This window comes from Tasmannia lanceolata, unplaced genomic scaffold, assembly GCF_043159265.1.
Source record: "Tasmannia lanceolata isolate RefF3 unplaced genomic scaffold, GAP_Taslan_0.1 ptg000018l, whole genome shotgun sequence".
NCBI lineage: Eukaryota > Viridiplantae > Streptophyta > Magnoliopsida > Canellales > Winteraceae > Tasmannia > Tasmannia lanceolata.
The window spans coordinates 62,860,182-62,871,143 of NW_027518695.1; positions in this window are offsets into that span (position 1 = coordinate 62,860,182).

The window sequence follows — 10,962 nt, forward strand, 5'->3', positions numbered from 1 at the left end:
TGAATCATCATCATAACAAGTGCCTTTTAACTTCTGGTTCTTCTCTATCACTGCAACTGAACCTGAGCTTCTCAAACCCCAAGTGCCTAAACATCATCCAGCGGCGGTACAACCTGGTTTTGTATAGGACTATCAGCAATATTTGGCGCTTGCTGAAATGGTAGCTTGCGCTCATCGATCAACTTCTGGATCACATGCCTCAAAGTTATGCACTGATCAGTACTATGCCCCGATCCTCGATGAAAATCGCAGTGCTCTTCCGCTCTCCATGTCCTGGGGAGCGGATTAGGAGGTTCCTTAATGCGAGGCAAGTAGATATCGCCGGATTCCAATCCTTGCTGCAATATGACAGATGGTGGAAACAGGAGAGGGGTGAATTCCCTATTAGGCTTTTGCTGAGCTGCAATCCCTGATTGAGTATATTTGAATACCATAGAGTTCCGTGAGGGGTTAGCCATTGATACATTATCAACCTCAGAGATCTTAGCTAGAGTCTGTGTCTTAACTTCTTTTGAATTGGGGTTTCCTCTATTGTAAACTCCTTGTGCCATTGCTTCCTTAATTTGCATACCAGCATTGATGAAGTGTTTAAAATTTGGATAATACTGAAGAGACATGTGATATTGGAGCTGAGAGGATATATTCTTCATAATCATCTGGACTTGCTCCTCTTCTGAGGGACGCTGCATCATTTGAGCCGCTAACCTTCTCCATCTCTTGACGAAAGTTAAGAATGACTCTTTTGAGTCCTGCTTGGTTCTCTCAAGATCCTTCCTATTGACTTCGGTCCCATCATCATATTTGAACTGCCTGATGAATTGCTCACCGATATCCTTCCATGTCCTGTAACGAGTCTTGTCCAAGACCATGAACCATCTCCTAGCAACCTTGGTTAGGGAAACCGGGAACAATTGAGCCATTTGCTCAGGAGATAAGCCTTGAGGCTGACACATGATGGTGAACATTTGCAAATGTGTGATTGGACAACCCACACCATCATATTTGTCAAAATCGGGCATTTGAAAGTTGGCAGGAAGGCGGATTTCGGGAAATAGAGTAAGGTCACTTGGATTAAAACCACCCTGGTCTTGAAACTGGATGTCCTGAACTTTCCTGGTAAGACTTTCTAATTTCTCCATAACAGTCTTATCAACCATGGACTGAGAAGGCCTACTGCGATCCTCGCTATACTGCTCTTTTTCCAAATCTTCTTCAGCTTTATCAGGGATATTGATGAACACTGGCTGGGCAGGTGCTGCTGAAGTAGCTGCTTGGTGCATAGGCCCTTTATCCTTGGACAATGATGGTCCCAACTTTTCAGAAAGCTGAGCCTTGATAACTCGGTTCTCTTCTTTGAGCTCTTGAAGTTGCTGGAGAATCAAGGTGAGGGTATCGGTAATAGCAGCAGGTGGAAGGCCATCTTGGTTATCTGCCATTGGTGAGGATGAGAAAGAAGGAGATGCTGGAGTTCTCAGAGAGGGTGGTGGAGAGACAGAATTCCTCTCCAATCGTGAAGAGACCCGAACCCAAGGAGCAGTGGGGTTAGCTATGGTGTTTTACTGCCCTGAAATATTTGAAAGACACATTTTAAAATCACGGAAAGAAGTAAACAATGACGCATGCATAGACTAGGATAATGAGAGAGAAAGATGAACTTTATTGATCAATCATTGAAGCTTGAGTACAGGGTTCATTCTTTCAAAGATAAACGGATAAGATTAAACATGGAACTAAGCATTCTTTTTAGACTTCTTCTTCGGACGACAATCTTCCTCAGCTGACTCTTTTAGAGGTTTGATGATCCTGACATCCCAAGCAGATGAAACGGCTTTGACAACCTTGGGCTTGAGATCCTCAGGCGGATAAAAATGACGAAGGGGAGGCACAATAGATTGCTCCCTTCCATACTGACGCAGGATCCTGGCAGGAACATAGAAGGAAGTCTTTTTGAGACCAAGAAGGCGAACGTAATTAGTTTCTCCATTGTTGAAGACGGCTTCTTGGATTCCAGGGATTTGCCAATAGATCTTGTTGGCGAGAATTTAACCATTCAACCCAATCGCTTTTATGATCGAAAGAAACATCATGACGCCATTCACTGAATGTGTATAACGTATGATCGAAATGGACAGGAGCTGCAATTTTTAGCTTGTGGCATAACCACACCTGGAGTAATGCAGGACATCCTGAGAAAGAACCAGCGAAGGAGCGAACATAAGAGCCTGGACCTGAGCTGGCACGAAGACGAGCCATATCATCCAATCCATTGAAGGTTTCTGCAAGCATAGTAGGAATTGGATTGGCACCACGATCCATTTGATCGACGAGGTCCAAGAGAACAGCTGAAGCAAAGCGAGAAGGCTGGACAGTGAGGAACCTAGCAAAGGAGCAGAATCTCAAAGTGCGACGTCGGGCTTTTTGAATATCAACAGCACCAATGTGTCCAATAAGAGGATAAATATCAATCAGCTGCTGCATTGACACTTCTTGGCCTTTGATGAAAGAGTTCATGGATTCATCTGGATTATTCATCAAGCGAAGGAACAAAGGACGATAATCTGGAACACAGGATGGCTTCACTAGAGGGCCATCCACAGGATATTCCAATAAGGCACACCATTCTTCAAAGGTGGGACACATTTCTAGGTTGCCAAAACGGAAGACATGATGATCGGGATCCCAACACTCTGATGCGGCATAGAGTAATCCCCAATCGAGCTTGATGGTCGCCACGTAGCCGAAGAGATTTTTCTCTTGCTCACTTATGGCATAGATATGGGATTCTCTTAATGTACCACAGATCCAATCAAGAATTGCACGAGTAGACATGATGCCTGCAAGCCAAGAGAAGGGATAAAGAATGATCAGGATTACATGAACACGAGATTGGGATAAGTTCCTGCCAGTATAAAGAAAGTATGGATACATGATCGAATCACATAATAGAAGTTTGAAAATCGTACGATCAAGGGATGGGATGAGATAGCATAGGATTGCTTTCAACGGATAGATCATGAATGACTAATCCTATGAGATCTTAGGAAAGATGGGATTTATATCCTAACCCCAAAGGAAAATCTTTTAATCTTTGTGCATTTTAACAGTGCTACCTGAAGGCATCAATCCTAATCCTAATCTAGCGGAGTGGAGAGAGGATCTCGACTCATGACTTTGTTTGTGTACTTAAGAACCGATCGTAGCCATTGGAAGATGGACCACGGCCTAATCTAGACACAAATGGGTAGGATGTCCTAAGCTAGGCTCACACACGTGATGTACATGTGTTCGTATTCTACATGCATGTGTGGGTTAATCTAGGAGTAAGGCCAAGAGTTCCCTTAGCGCGAATCCATGTTCGATATACTGTACCAGTGTCCGGCGTATCAGTACGTGAACAAGAGATCCGTTTACGCACCATAAGGTGCTAGGCTAAGGGTGGAATGCTTCTCTAGCACAGAGGCACCAGGTGATGAAATCCCAGTCAACCATGCTAGATAACACTCCGGGTTCCTAAAATAGGACGTGTGTGCATGTGAGATGCAGGGTTTAGAGGCAAGTGATGTAAGTGTGTGCAATAAGTTCGCGCAATCTATGATGCCTTCAGGTTTTGTTAGATTAAGTTCAAGTAAAATGTGATGAGAAGATAAAACAAGACAAACTAATCTAACAAGTATAGAGTTTTTATGAGCCAGTTAAATTAAATTCAAATGAATTAGCCTTTGGAATTGTAATGAAGTTAGGTGGTCCCCAGCAGAGTCGCCAAACTGTGGGACCCGATCCCGCGAGAGGGGTGGGGCGCGAGCCGCCACGCTCTCTCTAGGTCTCTCGTACCAACGCGATTGGCGTGTGCATTTTAATTATTGATTTTAATTCATCTTTTATGTGAACTTGGGATCACTTAGGCAATCCGAATTCCACACAAAAGAGATTGACAGAGTCGCCACCTAGATGTGAGATCTAGGACTCGTAATTAACCAGAAATCTAGACTCGCTACCTGGTTGCAAGAATGGAAGGTATGGGGAGTTATCCACCACATGCACCATTCCTGCCCGATAATCGGTCTTCGATTCCAAAAGCTAACTCTTTTAAATTTATTTTAAATGGCTCATTCAACTCTATGTTAATGTGCGATCTAAGGGACATGCATCCTAAAATCTAATTTCATTTTGGATCCTAAATGTGTATCTTGATTCCTTAATTTGTTTGAATTCCATCTAGGTGCAAGTTCTCCTAAGATTCTAATTTCATGGGAAAATCCTAAGTGATTTGATTAAGCATTTACAAGAAAATTAATATACAAAACACCACAATTTATTGTGGTGCCGACTCGCGGTTGGTATGCCATCAGACATCCAAGCTGCCTACGTACCCAAGCCTCACTGGGATCAGAGTCGACGTAGTTCGGTGCACCTAAACTAAGCTACTTATGCCTAACTCATCTATGACACCGATCTAGACTGGATTGACTGTTTCAACAGTTTTAAGAGAAATTATTTAGTTCAAGTTGAAGATTTTATTATCCTAGGACTTCATCTAAAATGCTATATGGTCTTATCTAAGTGCAAGACATCCCTTAGACTAATGCAAGTGAACCTACATCCTAGGTAACTAGGCTTATCCTATGGGAAAAATGGGTGACTAGTGAAACCTAATCTAAGGGTCAATTGCTAATAATAGCAACCGGCCGTGATGAGGCTGGACTCCTAACTCTAGGACTCCCTAAGACCTAAAACTCGATTTGACCTAAGTGTTCCTAAAAGGGGCTCTAAAGGTTCCTAAATGAATTTTGAATCTACAGGCTCTTAGGAATCTCGAATTATTTTGTTTGTTGAAACTTTTAGAGTTTTCTTGAAGCTTTTAGTTATCTGGAGATATTTTGGTGTGTTTAATGTCTTTTAAGTTGTTTAATTGGAAGCTTTAGTTTCACTTGTGATTTTTATTGGTCTTTTGATTAATGGCTTTTAACGAATTTATATCGGTGGATTTTAAATGGGTGAATTTTAGACTTGTAACTTTTTTGGTTGGTTATATTTTAGATTAGTGTCTTTTGATTTTAGTTTGGAGAATGACATTAACACAATCATGTTTCGACAATTGCACAATCTCGACAAAATCTTGACCGTTTAAAGATCTAACGAATGTAGTCCACTAAATCTGTCATAACTCTTTAACCGCTTTGTCACATTTAACGTACAAATATGCATTGGGAAGATATTTCAAAGGGCTACAACTTTATAGTTTACCATTTTTTTGTGACTCAGTGGTTTAGAGGTTCGAAATTGGGTCGCAAGACGGGCAGCCAGCATTATAGCGGGAATGATATTGGCATCACCAAGTTATGTCTTATTATTTTGTCTTTTTGTGATTAAAGGGTTGTTATTATCTAAAGGGGCTGGAATGGGCTGTTGCTAAAATTGGAGAAGGGGTTGTGGTTATCAATCGGAGAAGGTGAGTTCGTGATTGTCAATTAGGAAGGTGGGCTTTGTTGGATGGAAAAGTTGATTGGGTTGTTTTGGGTGAAAAAGTTAAAGGAGTATTGTGGTGGCAAAATTAGATTTTTGTTTTGTAAATTTAGGTTCTTTGGGCTGCATAGTTCGATTCCATGGGCTGCCAAATTGGACTGTTTGGGTTCAAAACCTGATTTTTGGGTTTATACTTGTGGCTGTGAAAGTGGGTTTTCTGCAAAGTTGGGTGAGTGGGCTACAAAATTGGAGTGTTAGTGTTGTAAGTGGGGGCTGCGAATGTCAATTGAAGGAGTAGTGGGTTTTGAACATCAAATTGAAAAGGGTTTGATTAATTGGATTTTACTCGGCTGTGTTGAATTGGGTTTTGAAAATTTATGGAAAATTCGAGCTTTTTATTCATATGTCTAGATTTTATTATAGTTAAATTGTTTTCTCAAAATAAATCCGAAATTCCTAACAAGCCCGTGATTTCAAAATCCTACTCTAAATGGGTTCTAATAACCCTATAAATTTAATTATATTTGGCATAAATGAAAACATGACAAGGAACATAGCATGCAACTTGAAAATACCTCTTTTAGACGACGAAATTCGGCCAAGCTTCGATCCAATAAGTCTCCTTCAAAATTTCGGGTACCAATTTGATTCCGACCACCAAGTTGGAAGATAAATTCGTCCACAAAGACCAAAGGGGTGTTCGGTCTTTAGAAGATTTAAGAGAAAAAAGAAGACTTGGGTGAGAGGGAATGGTCTGTTGTAGGAGGTAAGAATGAAGTCTTGATAGATGTTTCCAAGGTGGGACAAAAGAGGGTTATAGAGGGAGTTAATGGGACGAGAGATGACTGTGATCGAGACCTACACTCCAAAATTTTTCATAAAAACCAAGCCCTCCTCCCCCCAAAAAACGTGTGCTCCTCCAGAAAGAGAGCCCCCTCTCCCTCTCTTTGCTGTTGCTTCTTTCTTTCTTTCTCATCATGATGTTGCCTTTTTAGATGAGGGATAGATGAGGCATTGTTTAGAAAATTGATTACAAGACACGGAATTCCAAAATTTCGAGAGAGGAGGGTTGCCGAATATATCGAGTTTTTAGAGAAAGAGTCCTATATATGTCGCTATTCTCTAAATATATGGAGGAGAGAGTGTGAGAGGAGTTTCTTTTTATATAATTTATGAGAGTGTAACCGTCCAAATTCTCCACCGTACATGCCTTTTAGAGTCCTTTTGTGTAACGGTGAGAGATAACACAAGTGGGCCCCATCATAGCAACCGAGTCCCATAGCATCAAAATATCACCGAATCCCATGGCCTAACAAATGCAATTTCCCATTGAATGAAAGTGCATGATCCAAACTGTCCATTTACATCGGCCACACAATAAATGGGTTGCGCCCCCAAATCATTTCCTTAACAGGATATAGATTGTCCATTTGATGGAACCCATTTGATGATCTTGACCGTTCAATTGTTGGGCCTTCACTCAAGTGGATTATGTCTCACAAGTAATTTTTTGTTGGCTGATCCGATCCGTTCATTTGATGGGTCACAATGTAATTTAGGTACACCTCCAAAATAACTTCCATGGAATGATCTAAGTCGTCAATTTGATGGGCTGAAATGCTCAAATGGGTTTTCTTATCCAACACTACTTCCATGAGACAATCCGGGCTATTCATTTCTTGGGCCACAATGAGAATTGGTTACACCATCTTTAAATCACTCCCATATGATGATCCGAATCGTTGATCGATGGGCCACAATATAAATTAGGATGTGATTTGATACTGCACCCCTAAATCATTTCTACAAGCAATTCGAATCATTCATTTGCGAGGCCACAACGGGATGCGCATAGAAATTAACCCTATATGATCCGAACCATAGATTCATTAGGATACACCAAAGAGAGTTTCTCCCCCACGAACAACCTCAAATATTAGATCCAAGTAAGCCAAAACTCATTTCTTCCCCAAAAAAAAAAAAAAAACTGCGCGGGCCCATTCGATTGACTCTGCCCGAAGCAACTTATCCCAAAGCTCTCTCTCTTATTTAGATTCCTGTTAATAACCTTTCTCAACACCCGGCGGAAAAATGCGAAACACGGCGGAAATGATTGAAGAGATCGAGAAAATATAAGAGGCGGACATGGGAATGGAAAACACCGAAAAATCGATAGCAAGAACACTAACTTCTTCGTGGATTAAGGCGGAACAAAATGGGGGTGTCTACAGATGCCCCTCTTTGGTAGAGATGACGGAGTCATCGAATACCAAAGCAAAAATGACAGAACCATTTTGCGTAGCTTTAATCGACAAAGGACTCTCTGGACACAATGCAACTTAATATAATGCAAGACCTTAGATGAAACCCTAGAACCAACATATATAAAAAATCTTTTATTCTAAACCACTGGAGGACTCGATTATCGGAGGATTAGAGGCTTAAGGACTTGAGAACTGGAGAACTGAATAATCAAACAATGGGTGGACCGGAGAATTGGAAGACTAGATGACTTGGAACTGGAGAATTGAAGATTGGATGAACTGAAGAATTGGAAAACTGGAGAAGTAGAAAATTTAGGGACTGGCTATTTACAGAGCTAAAAATTTGGAGAACTGGATGATTAAGAGACTCAATAGTCAGATAACCGGAGAATCAAAGAACTGAGGAGTTAAGGAGCCAGTTCACTGGGAATTGTAGAACTTGATTACTGGAAGACTAGAGAGTCAAAACTTGATAATTGGTGAACTGGGGATTAGATTAGATTGACATTTTGATTGATTCACTTGGGATTGGAATTTGATCACTGGATGTTAGGACTGAAAACTGGAGACTGGAATCTTAATCTATACATCGGGAACCGGAACTCTAGAACGAAGACATACCGGATACTAGAATTAGAGTACTAAAACACTGGATTTTCGGACACTGGAACTGGATGTTGGAATTGGAGTGCCGAAATACTGGGAACAGGAATACAAGTACTGGAAAATGGAACACTGGAATATTGGTGATAGAGATACTGGACACTAGAACTATGACACTGGAATATTGGATACTGGAACTGGAGACTAGAACTGGCATAGTGACACATTGGAATATTGGAATTGAAACTGGATACAGGATGCTGGAACTGGAATACTGGAATTGAAACTGAAGACTGGACGCTGGAACTGGAATATTGGAATACTGGATACTGGAACTGGAATATTGGAATACTGGATACTGGATGTCTTATATCCCCTTTGAACATCATACAACTATGATGTCTCATTTCCTTGGAATCCGTACAGATACGGTATTTCATTTTCTTCGAGTCCATACAACTATGGTCTCTTATCCCCTTTGAACATCATACAACTATGATGTCTAATTTCCTTGAAATCCGTACAAATACGGTATTTCATTCCCTTCGAGTCCATATAATTATGGTCTCTTATTCCCTTTGAACATCATACAACTATGATGTCTCATTTCCTTGGAATCCGTACAAATAAGGTATTTCATTCTCTTCGAGTCCATACAACTATGGTCTCTTATACCCTTTGAACATTATACAACTATGATGTCTCATTTTCTTGGAATCCGTACAAATACGGTATTTCATTCTCTTCGAGTCCATACAACTATGGTCTCTTATACCCTTTGAATATCATACAACTATGATGTCTCATTTCCTTGGAATCCGTACAAATATGGTATTTCATTCTCTTCGAGTCCATACAACTATGGTCTTTTATTCTCTTTTGAACATCATACAACTATGATGTCTCATTTCCTTGGAATCCATACAAATACGGTATTTCATTCTCTTCGAGTCCATACAACTATGGTCTTTTATTCCCTTTTGAACATCATACAACTATGATGTCTCATTTCCTTGGAATCCGTATAAATACGGTATTTCATTCTCTTCAAGTCCATACAACTATGGTCTTTTATTCCCTTTGAACATCATACAACTATGATGTCTCATTTCCTTGGAATCCGTACAAATACGGTATTTCATTCTCTTCGTGTCCATACAACTATGGTCTCTTATCCCCTTTGAACATCATACAACTATGATGTCTCATTTCCTTGGAATCCGTACAAATACGGTATTTCATTCTCTTCGAGTCCATACAACTATGGTCTCTTATCCCCTTTGAACATCATACAACTATGATGTCTCATTTCCTTGGAATCCGTATAAATACGGTATTTCATTTTCTTCGAGTCCATACAACTATGGTCTCTTATCCCCTTTGAACATCATACAACTATGATGTCTCGTTTCCTTGGAATCCGTATAAATACGGTATTTCATTCTCTTCGAGTCCATACAACTATGGTCTCTTATCCCCTTTGAACATCATACAACTATGATGTTTCATTTCCTTGGAATCCGTATAAATACGGTATTTCATTCTCTTCGAGTCCATACAAATATGGTCTCTTATTCTCTTTGAGCATCGCACAAATGTGATATCTCATTTTCTTGGAATCCGTACGAATACGGTATTTCATTCTCTTCTAGTCCATACAACTATGATCTCTTATTCTCTTTGAGCATCACACAAATGTGATGTCTCATTCCTTGGAATCCGTATGAATATGGTATTTCATCCTCTTCAGAATCCATTCGAAAATGGTATCTCATTCTCTCGTTGCCCGTTTGTAAACGGCACCGTAGCGGGTTTTCTTATTACATTCCAATTCTAAGATTTCATCTAGGGTCTTACATTATGTTAAGGTGCGTTGTGTCTAGAGAGTCCTTTGTCGATTAAAGCTACGCAAAATGGTTCTGTCATTTTTGTTTTGGTATTCGATGACTACGTCATCTTTACCAAAGAGGGGCATCTGTAGACACCCCATTTTGCTTTGTTTTAATCAACAAAGAAGTTAGTGTTCTTGTTATCAGTCTCTTTCAGTGTTTTCCATTCCCGTGTCCGCTCCTCTTGTTTTCTCGATCCTTTCGGTTATTTTTGTCATGTTTTGGGTCGTCCTGATAATTGTTGAGAGGGGCTGTTCGCAAGAATCCGAGCAAGAGAGAATTTGGACCCGGTTGGTGGGCCCGCATTGAACATTTGCTTAAATTTAGACCAACCAGGGGGCCCGCATATGGTTTTAATGAAAAATGAGTGTTGAACTTACTTCGATCCAGTGCAAAAAGATGCCCATCAAGGGCATAGTCAAGATCTCAGGGAGGCCGTGTTAGCAACCAATTTTTGTTGTGATTATCAAATGAAACTATTTGGATGATCCTTGGAAATGATTTTTAGGCACAAGTTTATAAATTAATGGTATGGATCATCCCGCGAGCAGAAATGATTTAGAGGAGCCGCAACCAATCTACATTATGTCGCATCAAATGGACAGTCCAAACCATTCTATGGAAGTGATTTGGGGCGCGCAATCTATTTGGGCCGTAGCCCATAAATTGGACGGCTGAGATCATCCAATGGAAAGGATTTGAAGGCAAGTAATGTAACGCAAGAAGAATTCACTCGAAGTAGG